This window comes from Petromyzon marinus, chromosome 63 (assembly GCF_048934315.1).
Source record: "Petromyzon marinus isolate PM22_M1 ecotype Great Lakes invasive population chromosome 63, UKy_Petmar_22M1.pri1.0, whole genome shotgun sequence".
Classification (NCBI taxonomy): Eukaryota; Metazoa; Chordata; class Hyperoartia; order Petromyzontiformes; family Petromyzontidae; genus Petromyzon; species Petromyzon marinus.
Window position 1 is genome coordinate 275,276 of NC_133729.1, and position 12,447 is coordinate 287,722.

At 52.0% G+C, this 12,447-nt stretch overlaps 1 protein-coding gene across 1 annotated transcript in view; it reads right to left on the bottom strand.

The window, feature by feature from the left end:
* LOC116957847 (hyaluronan synthase 3-like) overlaps positions 1 to 9,233 on the bottom strand; it is a 32,831-nt gene extending 23,598 nt beyond the window's left edge. Inside the window, exon 1 of the mRNA XM_032980263.2 lies at positions 8,655 to 9,233. The gene's annotated coding sequence lies outside the window, so the exon portion shown is untranslated. The remainder of the gene's footprint in view (positions 1 to 8,654) is intronic.
* Between the last annotated feature and the right edge of the window lie 3,214 nt (positions 9,234 to 12,447).

Consider the following 12,447-nt stretch of genomic DNA (forward strand, 5'->3'; position numbering starts at 1 on the left):
ATCACCTTCGATCAAAGCCCTTAACATAACTTTAAAAATAAAAAAACGGAAGACATGATCGAGATGGGGAATGGGTACCCACGACAGAGGGATGGCGGGTGGGGGTGGGAAGGGGGGGGGGGTACTTGGAGTGGTGGGGGCTGTGGAAGAGGCGGTGGATGGATTGGGGGGGGGGGGTCTCGTTTGGAACGACGCAGGACTCGGCAGGCGGTGTGTGCATTGGGGCTCCGCTCTTGGGGAGCGTGGGCGCTGGGGGTTGCGAGAGGGGGCCCAGAGTGGGAGCTGTGGGTGACGAGACCCCCCCCCCCCGATCTCCCCCCACAGCATCATGGGTGGGAGTCGGGGTGCACCCACGCGCTTCTAACAACGCACGGACACGCGCAAGCGTTGTGTTGTTGTTGTTGTGGTATGTTGTTGTGGTGTGTGGGTGTGTTGTTGTGTTGTTGTGGTGTGTGGGTGTGTTGTTGTTGTGTGTGGGTGTGTTGTTGTTGTGTTGTTGTGGTGTGTGGGTGTGTTGTTGTTGTGTTGTTGTTGTTGTGGTGTGTTGTTGTTGTGGTGTGTGGGTGTGTTGTTGTGTTGTTGTGGTGTATGGGTGTGTTGTTGTTGTGGTGTGTGGGTGTGTTGTTGTTGTTGTTGTGTTGTTGTTGTTGTGGTGTGTTGTTGTTGTGGTGTGTGGGTGTGTTGTTGTGTTGTTGTGGTGTATGGGTGTGTTGCTGTGGTGTGTTGTTGTTGCGGTGTGTGGGTGTGTTGCTGTGTTGTTGTGGTGTGTTGTTGTTGTGTTGTTGTTGTGTTGTGTTGTTGTGGTCTGTGGGTGTGTTGGTGTGTTGTTGTGGTGTGTGGGTGTGTTGTTGTGTTGTTGTGGTGTGTGGGTGTGTTGTTGTCGTGTTGTTGTGGTGTGTGGGTGTGTTGTTGTGTTGTTGTGGTGTGTGGGTGTGTTGTTGTGGTGTGTGGGTGTGTTGTTGTGGTGTGTGGGTGTGTTGTTGTGGTGTGTGGGTGTGTTGTTGTGGTGTGTGGGTTTGTTGTTGTTGTGGTGTCTTGTTTTTGTGGTGTGTGGGTGTGGTGTGTGGGTGTGTTGTTGTGGTGTGTGGGTGTGTTGTTGTTGTTGTGGTGTGTTGTTGTTGTGGTGTGTGGGTGTGTGGGTGTGTTGTTGTTGTGCTGTGTGGGTGTGTTGTTGTTGTGGTATGTGGGTGTGTTGTTGTGGTGTGTGGGTGTGTTGTGTTGTTGTGGTGTGTGGGTGTGTTGTTGTTGTTGTGGTGTATGGGTGTGTTGTTGTGGTGTGTGGGTGTGTTGTTGTGGTGTGTGGGTGTGTTGTTGTTGTTGTTGTGGTGTGTTGTTGTGGTGTGTGGGTGTGTTGTTGTTGTTGTGTGTGGGTGTGTTGTTGTTGTGGTGTGTGGGTGTGTTGTTGTTGTTGTTGTGGTGGTGTGTGGGTGTGTTGTTGTGGTGTGTGGGTGTGTTGTTGTTGTGGTGTGTTGTTGTGGTGTGTGGGTGTGTTGTTGTTGTTGTGGTGTGTGTGTGTTGTTGTTGTGGTGTGTTGTTGTTGTGGTGTGTTGTTGTTGTGGTGTGTTGTTGTTGTGGTGTGTGGGGGGTTACAGAGACAAAATGCCACCGCGGTGTTCCTCCCCGTCTCGAGGTGACCGTTGACATCGATGTGAGCAAAACACGTGACCACCTCGCTATAGGGAGGCAGTGCAGAGTGAAGGAGGCAGTGCAGAGTGAAGGAGGCAGTGCAGAGTGAAGGAGGCAGTGCAGAGTGAAGGAGGCAGTGCAGAGTGAAGGAGGCAGTGCAGAGTGAAGGAGGCAGTGCAGAGTGAAGGAGGGAGTACAGAGTGAAAGAGGGAGTACAGAGTGAAGGAGGGAGTACAGAGTGAAGGAGGCAGTGCAGAGTGAAGGAGGCAGTGTAGAGTGAAGGAGGCAGTGCAGAGTGAAGGAGGCAGTGCAGAGTGAAGGAGGGAGTACAGAGTGAAAGAGGGAGTACAGAGTGAAGGAGGGAGTACAGAGTGAAGGAGGCAGTGTAGAGTGAAGGAGGCAGTGCAGAGTGAAGGAGGCAGTGCAGAGTGAAGGAGGGAAGGAATGCAGAGTGAAGGAGGCAGTGCAGAGTGAAGGAGGCAGTGCAGAGTGAAGGAGGCAGTGCAGAGTGAAGGAGGGAGTACAGAGTGAAAGAGGGAGTACAGAGTGAAGGAGGGAGTACAGAGTGAAGGAGGCAGTGCAGAGTGAAGGAGGGAAGGAGTGCAGAGTGAAGGAGGCAGTGTAGAGTGAAGGAGGCAGTGCAGAGTGAAGGAGGCAGTGCAGAGTGAAGGAGGGAGTACAGAGTGAAAGAGGGAGTACAGAGTGAAGGAGTTTGGGGAGGGTGGGGGGGGCTTCCGAGGATGTCTCTTGTAAGCGGAGTGCGTGTGGCGGGCGGGTCTGTCGTCATGCCGATCAGCTGTTCCCGAGACGCTCTGTTTCGAGTTAGTATCGGCGGCGGTTGTGGATGGGATTAAGATTCAGATGGGGGAGGAGGTGGGAGGGCGGACAAATGTCTTGTCTCGGGGTCTCCTCCTTGCCCGTGGCCTTGGGAGATTCGGAGGGGGCACCCGCTCTGAGCGAGGGGGGGGGGGCGCACGGGTAGTCACGTGGCCCATCGCGGAGGCAATCGGTAACATCATCAAAAGACAAAGATCCAACACCACCTCCGTTGTAGCCTGTAACAGACTCCTCTTTTGGGGGCCAAGGGCTGTCAGCGCGCAGCGCCTTTGATAGGGCGGCACGGCGCACGAGAGGGCTTCGTGGGTGGCCAACGCCACGCCCGGCCGCCTTTGTCTTCCCACAGTACCGAGTCGGAGTAACATCAATAGCGATCACTCACACACAAGACTCACCTTGTGTGCTATCGGCTGGATAGAGTTTTGGGGCAAGCGTTGTTAGCGAGCGCCTATTGTGGTGTTGGCACGGCGCACATAGAGGGGGTTGATGTGGCTGACCAGAAACCACGCCCGGCCGCCTTTGTCTCTCCCCAGTGCTGATTTTTACGCACCGGGTACAGCACAGTGCTACTTTATTTTTTAAGCCTGAGTCGACCTAGGGGAGGCCCAGGGCCGGATCAGAAATTCGTCACCGATTGTTGGCCGCGAGCGGGAATCGAACTCGGGTTGAGGCAGGTCGGTAGTGAGGCGAACCACTACACTACCGCTCCCCGTAGCACGTGCGCACACACACGCACTGCAGATATGGCCCACACCCCACACTTTGTTAGCAATTTCTGACAATCTGTGGACGTTACAGCTGCAAGCGACATTACGGGCGTCAGGAATCACGTGCGTGTGCCACGTGTGTGTGTGTGGAGGAGCGACGACTCACAACAACGAGCGGAGCGCCGGGCGGCTAAAGCACAGCAAGTTGGCACTGTAGGGGGGGCACAGGTGGTGCATCGGCCACTCAATGTCAGTCGACCCGTGGCACCTGCTGGGTCTGCCCCGTGACCTCCTGCCAGCGGGCGTTCGACACTTCACGTGGCCTTAACATGGTGCACCTAGCCTGGCACAAGCGCCGTGGTGATGTCACCGCCACTTAGTGGCGAATGGGGGTTGCTGTTGTTGTGTGTGTGTGCGGTAGTGTAGCGGTTAGCGCTACGCTGCACTACGAACCCGGCGGCCCGAGTTCGATTCCCGCTCACGGCCAACGCCAGTGACGATTATTTAAACCGGTCCTGGGTCTCTCTTAGTCAAGCAAGTACCTGGTGAGGTAAAGAAAACCCAGTACTAGGGAGAGACAAAGGCGGCCGGGTGTGGCGTTGGCCACACACCCGCTCGAGTGCCGTGCCGGCCTTCGCGGATGCTGCTCGCTAACAGGACTTGCCCCCAAAGTCGGTTGTAGCTATACGGGGGATCTTTGTCTTTGTGTGTGCGTGTGTGCTTACAATCAAAGCCATATGGGACATCCACAACGCGCACGCGTAAATAAACAATGACGTGGCGGGTCTTTTCACTCGCGCCATACTTCACCACTCTGGTCAGCTATCACTACCCTTACCCCTATCACTACCACTATCACTATCCCCGTCACTACCCCTCTCACTATCGCTCGGGTCTAGGGGTCTTGTTCTGGTATCTAGGGGGCAGCTCGGGTCGAGGGATCTTGTTCTGGTGTCTAGGGGGCAAAACCCCCCTGGAACAACCCCCCTGGAACAACCCCCCCTGGAACAAACACCCTGGAACAACCCCCTGGAACAAACCCCCTAGGAACAACCCCCCTAGGAACAACCCCCCCTGGAACAAACCTCCTAGGAACAACCCCCTGGAACAACCCCCTAGGAACAACCCCCTAGGAACAACCCCCTAGGAACAACCCCCTAGGAACAACCCCCCTAGGAACAAACCCCCTTGAACAAACCCCCTGGAACAACCCCCCTGGAACAAACCCCCTGGAACAACTCCCCTGGAACAACCCCCCCTGGAACAAACCCCCTGGACCAAACCCCCTGGAACAACCCCTCTTGAACAACCCCTCTGGAACAACCCCTCTTGAACAACCCCCCTGGAACAACCTCCCTGGAACAAACCCCCTAGGAACAAACCTCCTGGAACAAACCCCCTAGGAGCAAACCTCCTGGAACAAACCCCCTTGAACAAACCCCCTGGAACAACCCCCCTGGAACAACCTCCCTGGAACAAACCCCCTAGGAACAAACCTCCTGGAACAAACCCCCCTGGAACAACCCCCCTGGGCCAAACCCCCTGACTGAGACGGCGTGGGCAGGAGACCTTCATGCAGCAGTGGATCGAGCAAAGGCCGACCACTCGTCTCATTGATCATTCTTAATGCCATGCGGTTGCAAGATAAAAGTGCTCCGTGTAGCCTTAACAGACTGTAGGGGCAAGTGCTGTTAGCGAGCAGCACCTGTGCAGGCCGGCACGGCACACGAGGGGATGGGTGGCCAACACCACGCCCGGCCGCCTTTGTCTCCCCCAGTGGCGATGTTTACTACACACCGCACCAGGTACTCATTTGAGGCTGAGTCGACCTACCGTAGCACACACTCAGTGTGGCCGGGGTTTCCCTAACACCCCAATGTAGCAGGATCCTCGTGAAAATATTTATACAGAATCAGTGTGGATTTCCTGAGTAAATATCTAATTATTATTCTAACTCGTTCACTCTAAACACGCGTTAACTTATACACACAAAACTCATACACACACTAACTCATACACACGCTAACTCATACACACAAACTCATACACACGCTAACTCATACACACAAACTCATACACACGCTAACTCATACACACAAACTCATACACACAAACTCATACACACTGTAACTCATACACACGCTAACTCATACATACACAAACTCATACATACAAACTAATACACACACAAACTCATACACACAAACTCATACACACAAACTCATACACACAAACTCATACACACGCTAACTCATACACACAAACTCATACACACAAACTCATACACACAAACTCATACACACGCTAACTCATACGCACTCTAACTTATACACACACACAAACTCATACACACGCTAACTCATAAAAGACAAAGATCCCCCGTAAAGTCTTAACAGACTGTTGGGGCAAGCGCTGTTAGCGAGCAGCTATGAAGGCCGGGACAGCACACGAGGGGGTGGGCGCTATCCGTGGCCAGGCGCTTGGGGCCGTGAACAGCCTCCCCCCACCCCCACAGCAAGCACACGTGCTCACGGATATCACGGGAACAGCGTTGATTCGACACGCAGTTTCATATCAATGCATCATTAATAATTATTATTATGTACAACACTGTCGATCCAAAGTTTGTGCCGGTCATGGAGGTAGGAAGGGGGTGGGGGGTGGTGAGAGGTCCTTTGACCATACTTCACCACGCTGGTCAGTACGGGTTGGTTGAACCTATGGCATAGATGATGGTGGGTGGTCCCAGAGTAAATTTCCGATATCACTTCGCCGCCACTGATGTTAGCCGTGGTGGGGAATCGAACTCAGCTCCGGCAAACTGCAGCGCCTCCTCAATTTTCATTCAAACTTCCTCCGCCAGGGCTCATGTCCTGTGACAACGCGAGCCTATAAGTCATTTTAAAAAAAAAACATTTTCAGTTTTCTACAGCCAGCAGTGCACTCGAACGCGTGTTTAAAACGGCCGCGGAAGACAATGTCACGGAGCTCGCGCCGAAGTCGCGTTGCAGCGGCCTCTGTTGTTCACGCGAGCAGGCAACACGCCGCCTGTTGCCTGCTCGCCCCGCACGTCAACCAAACCGTCAGCTGTGAGCCTCACAGCTGACGGTGTTGCCAAGCTGTGTGAAGACGTGAACCTTTTATTTGATGTTTTAATGCTCCATCATTGGTGGCTGGGGATAAAGCCACCGACACTGAAGAAGCTGCTCTACTCACAGCTCAGTTTATGTGAGTCTATGGGTCTTTGTGTGTGTCTATAGATGTCTGCGTGAGTCTACGGGTCTCTGTGTGTGTCTATGGGTCTCTGTGTGAGTCTATGGGTCTCTGTGTGATTCTATAGATGTCTGCGTGAGTCTACAGGTCTCTGTGTGTGTCTATGGGTCTCTGTGTGAGTCTATGGGTCTCTGTGTGATTCTATAGATGTCTGCGTGAGTCTACGGGTCTCTGTGTGTCTATGGGTCTCTGTGTGTGTCTATGGGTCTCTGTGTGTGTTTATGGGTCTCTGTGTGAGTTTATGGGTCTCTATGTGATTCTATAGATGTCTGCGTGAATCTACGGGTCTCTATGTGAGTCTATGTGCCTCTGTGCGAGTCTATGGGTCTCTGTGTGCGTCTATGTGTCTCTGTGTGTGTCTATGGGTCTCTGTGTGAGTCTATGGGTCTCTGTGTGAGTCTATGGGTCTCTATGTGAGTCTATGGGTCTCTGTGCGAGTCTATGGGTCTCTGTGTGAGTCTATGTGTCTCTGTGTGTGTCTATGGGTCTCTGTGTGAGTCTATGTGTCTCTGTGTGTGTCTATGGGTCTCTGTGTGAGTCTACGGATCTCTATGCGAGTCTTGAGAGTCATCAATGACCGGGCTGAGCCAATAAATTCACTCCGCTCCAGAACTCGGTTTCAGCACGGGCAGTGTCTGAGATGCCCGGATTCGAACCCAGGCCCTCAGCGTTGCCGGCTTCGCGTCTTCTGACCTCTCTGAGCCGCTCGGCCCACTGCATCTTTCAAGCTGCCGGCATAATCGGTGTTAAAAATTCACAATCAACACTCACCCCTCCTTATCCCGAAGGCAACGCTGCCGTACAGCCCAGCCAAATCACCCACGCGGTGTTTTTTTGCGCGCACAATGGAACCGACCTCTCTCTGCCGCGAGACCGTGGAACTTTGACCACTTTCTCAGGCCAGCCAGCCGCATGACGGTAAACAGAGAGTCGGGGCAAGTGCTGTTAGCGAGCACTCACGATGGCCGGCACGGCACACGAGGGGGTAGTTGGTTCAGCACCATCCCCGGTCGCCTCTTTCTCCCCATTTGCGATGTTTAGACACCGGACCAGGTACTAATCTGAGGACTAGTAGACATAGGGGAGGTCCAGGATGGGTACAGATAATTGTTACTGGTATTGGCCATGAGCGGGAATCGAACTCGGGGCGTCGGGTTCGTAGCGCAGCGCACTAACCACTACACTACCGCTCCCCGGACACTCACTCACACTCAATCACACCCGCACTCACACACTCACACCCACACTCACTCCCACACATTCATTCACACTAACACTCAAAAAACTCACTCACACTCACTCCCACCTTCACTCACACACATTAAGACACACTCACACACTCCCACTCACTCCCACTCACTCACACACTCACTCACACTCACTCCCATTCACTCACTGACATACTCCCACTCACTCACTCACACACTCACACATATTCAAGTCACACTCACACTCACTCTCTCCCCAACACTCACTCAACTCACACTCACACATACACACTCAACTCACACTCCCACACTCGCTCAACTCACACTCACTCACTCACTCACACTCACTCACACACTCACTCACACACTCACTCACACACATTATCACAGACTCACTCACTCACACACACTCTCTCACACACTCACACTCACTCCCATTCACTCACTGACATACACACACACACTCCCACTTACTCACACTCACTCACACACTCAGTCACTCAGTCACTCACTCACTCCCACACTCACTCACTCAGTCACTCGCTCACACAGTCACACTCACACAATCACTCACTCACACACTTACACACACACTCACACACTCACTCGCTCACACACTCACTCAGTCACTCGCTCACTCAGTCACTCGCTCACTCACACACTCACTCACACACTCACACACATTAACACACTCACACACACTCACACACACTCACACTCACTCACACACTAACACACTCACTCACACACTCACACACACTCACACACACTCACACTCTCACACACTTACTCACTCACACACTCCCACTCACTCACACACTCACTCACACACACTCACACACTCACACACTCCCACTCACTCACTCACACACTCACTCACACACACTCACTCACACTCACACATTAACACACTCACTCACACACTCCCACTCACTCACGCCTCTCGTTTTTCGACCAACCCGCACAAAACGCCGGGTCCACGCGCCTGGCGCACATCACTCACCTTCGCCTGGAGATCAAGCTACGCAATGCTGCTGCTGCTGATGATGCTGCTGCTGATGTTGCTGCTGCTGATGGCACTTCTGATGATGATGCTGCTGATGATGATGCTGCTGCTGATGTCCCTGCTGATGGCACTTCTGCTGCTGATGATGATGACGCTTGTTGTTGTTGTTTGTTAATGCCGGTTGCTGGTTAGTTGTTTCACGAGGTCACTCGAGTTGGCCGCGAGTTAAATCCCGGGGCTGACAACTCGTGCCTTGCGGCAGCTTCCCCGGCCGGCGTTCTGAAGCCCTCTCTTCTCTCCTCTCTCGCTCTCTCTCGCTCTCTCGGGGAGCACGGGAAAAAGCGAGCAAGCGTTCCCCCCCACCCAACCTCGTTAGCCGGGGACGTGGCCGACTCTTGCTGCAACCTCCTCCTGCTGCTGCTGCTACTGCTGTTGCTGCTCCAAGTCGCTTGCGTGAGTGAGCGCCGCTGCGTTGAGCTCCTTGCAGCGAGTGGCATCCGCGGTGTGCAATGATCGGGCTTTAAGTAGTCACGGTATTCGCGACCTTAATGGTTGGGGGAAAGGGGGGGTAGAGAGAGGGGGGGGTGGTGAAGGGGTGGGGTGCTGGGGATGGATTTGGGTGGTGGTGGTGTGGGTGGTGGAGATGCGAGTGAGTGAGCGAACGGGTGGCCCTTGTCCACCCAACCCCCCACCGCCTCGACGCGCCGTCCCTGCCCCCTTCGTGAGGCGCCGCTCGCGGGACTGCACTTGCCCCCAGAAGCGTGCCGAGGCTACGCGGGGGACCTTCCCCTTTACTTCGAGCGGGTTGGGCGGTCGTAGTCGCGGTGCGAGCCGGGGGAGGTGAGTCGCCTTGATGCTCGTGATGGAGGCGGGGTGGTGCTGGTGCTGGTGAGAAGGGAGAGCCCACGAGGAGGAGGAGAGTGGGAAGTTCAGAGGGAGGGAGGGAGGAGATGCAGGGGGTAGAGGAGATCCCGGGGCTTCGGAGGAAATTGCGGAGAGACGATTCTCGGGGTGGCCGTTGCCCGTTCATCACTCTGCTCGTAGACTCCGTTGCTGGATTGTTCCCGAATGCGATGCCTGTTAACACTTTGTGTGTGTGTGGGTGTGTGTCTGTGTGTGTGTCTGTGTGGGTGTCTGTGTGTGGGTGTCTGTGTGTGGGTGTCTGTGTGTGTGTGTGTGTAGGTGTGTGTGGGTGTGTGGGTGTGTGTGTGGTTGTGGGTGTGTGGGTGTGTGTGGGTGTGTGTGTGTGTGAGGGGGGAGGAGGTGGGGAGGGGTGAGCCCCTGTAACGCGATGCATGCACGGGGAGTTTGCTCCCTATCCCAGTGCCCTTTGACAGAGTCTCGCACCACGTGGGTGTCACCCATCGCGATCGGGCTTGACAGCGCAGTGCCCAGAACGCGCCTGTTAGGAAGAACAACCTCGGTTCGATTCCGGACCCGGGCACATTTTACGTGCGGGGTTTGTATGTTACACTCCCCTCCCCTCCCGCCTTATTCTGCAGAGTGTGTCAGAGGAGTTTGTATGTCCACCCCTATGTTCGCTAGAGCGTGAGTGAATGAGTCTTTAGTGTTCGTAGGTCGACTCAGCCTCAAATGAGCATTTGGTGCGATGTGTAAACGTCGTCGCGGTGGAAACAAAGGCGGCCGGGCATGGTGCTGGCCACCCAACCGACCACTTCGTGCACCGTCCAGGTCTTCATAGGTGCTACTCGCTAACAGCACTTGCCCCAACAGTCTCTTAAGGCTATACGGGTGATCTTTGTCTTTGTAGTTTGCATGTTCTCCCCCGTGTCCTGCGTGGGGTTCCCTCCCATAGCGAATAAAAATGCACACTCAGTGTGGTCGGGGTTACCCTACAAAGACAAAGATCCTCCGTGTAGCCTTAACAGACTGTTGGGGCAAGTGCTGTTGGCGAGCAGCACCTATGAAGGCCGGCACGGCACATGAGGGGGTGGGTGGCCAGCACCACGCCCGGCCGCCTTTGTCTTCCCAGTGGCGATGTTTACTACACACCGCACCACGTACTCATTTGAGGCTGAGTCGACCTACCTTAGAAGCAACACACGGTGTGTCCGGGGTTGCCCTAACACCCCAATGTAGCAGGATCCTCGTGAAAACATTTCTTCTGAATCGGTGTGGATTTCCTGAGTAAATATCTAATAATTATTCTAACTCTTTCACACTAAACACGCGTTTACTCATGCGCAAACGAACTCATACACACACAAACTCATACACACACAAACTCACACACAAACTTATATGCAAACTCATACACATGCTAACTCATACACACAAACTTATACACAAACTCATACACACGCCAATTTATACACGCAAACTCATACACTCTAACTCATACACACGCTAACTCATACAAACAAACTCATACGTACAAACTCATACACACAAACTCATACGCACAAACTCATACACAAAACTCATACACACGCTAACTCATACACACAAACTCAAACAAACAAACTCATACACACTCTAACTCATACACACAAACTTATACGCAAACTCATACACACGCTAACTCATACACACAAACTTATACACAAACTCATACACACGCTAACTTATACACGCAAACTCATACACTCTAACTCATACACATGCTAATTCATACACACAAACTCATACATACAAACTCATACACACAAACTCATACGCACAAACTCATACACACAAACTCATACACACGCTAACTCATACACACAAACTCAAACACAAAAACTCATACACACTCTAACTCATACACACTAACTTATACGCAAACTCATACACACGCTAACTCATACACACAAACTTATACACAAACTCATACACACGCTAACTTATACACGCAAACTCATACACTCTAACTCATACACACGCTAACCCATACACACAAACTCATATATACAACTCATACACACAAACTCATACGCACAAACTCATACACAAACTCAAACACACAAACTCATACACACTCTAACTCATACACACGCTGACTCATACACACGCTAACTCATTCACACAAGCTCATACACAAGCTAAGTCATACACACAAACTCATACACAAGCTAACTCATACAAACAAACTCATACACACACTTATACACACGCTAACTCATACACACAAACTCATACACAAGCTAAGTCATACACTCAAACGCATACACAAGCTAACTCATACACAAGCTAACTCATACATACAAACTCATACACACAAACTCATACACTCTAACTGATACACACGCTAACTCATACACACAAACTCATACACACAAACTCATACACACAAATTCATACACGCAAACTCATACACAAACTCATACACAAGCTAACTCATACACACAAACTCATACACGCTAACTTATACACACTCTAACTCATACACAAACACACACTCATACACATGCTAACTCATACACACAAACTCATACACAACCTAACTCATACACACAAACTCATACACACACGCTCATACACACGCTAACTCATACACACATAATCATACACAAGCTAACTCATACACACAAACTCATACACACGCTAACTCATACACACAAACTCATACACACAAACTCATACTCACAAACTCATACACACAAACTCATACATACAAACTCATACACACAAACTTATACGCACAAACTCAAACACACGATAACTCATACATACAAACTCAAACACACAAATTCATTCACACAAACTCATACACACGCTAACTCATACACACAAACTCATACACACAAATTCATACACACAAACTCATACACAAACTCATACACAAGCTAAC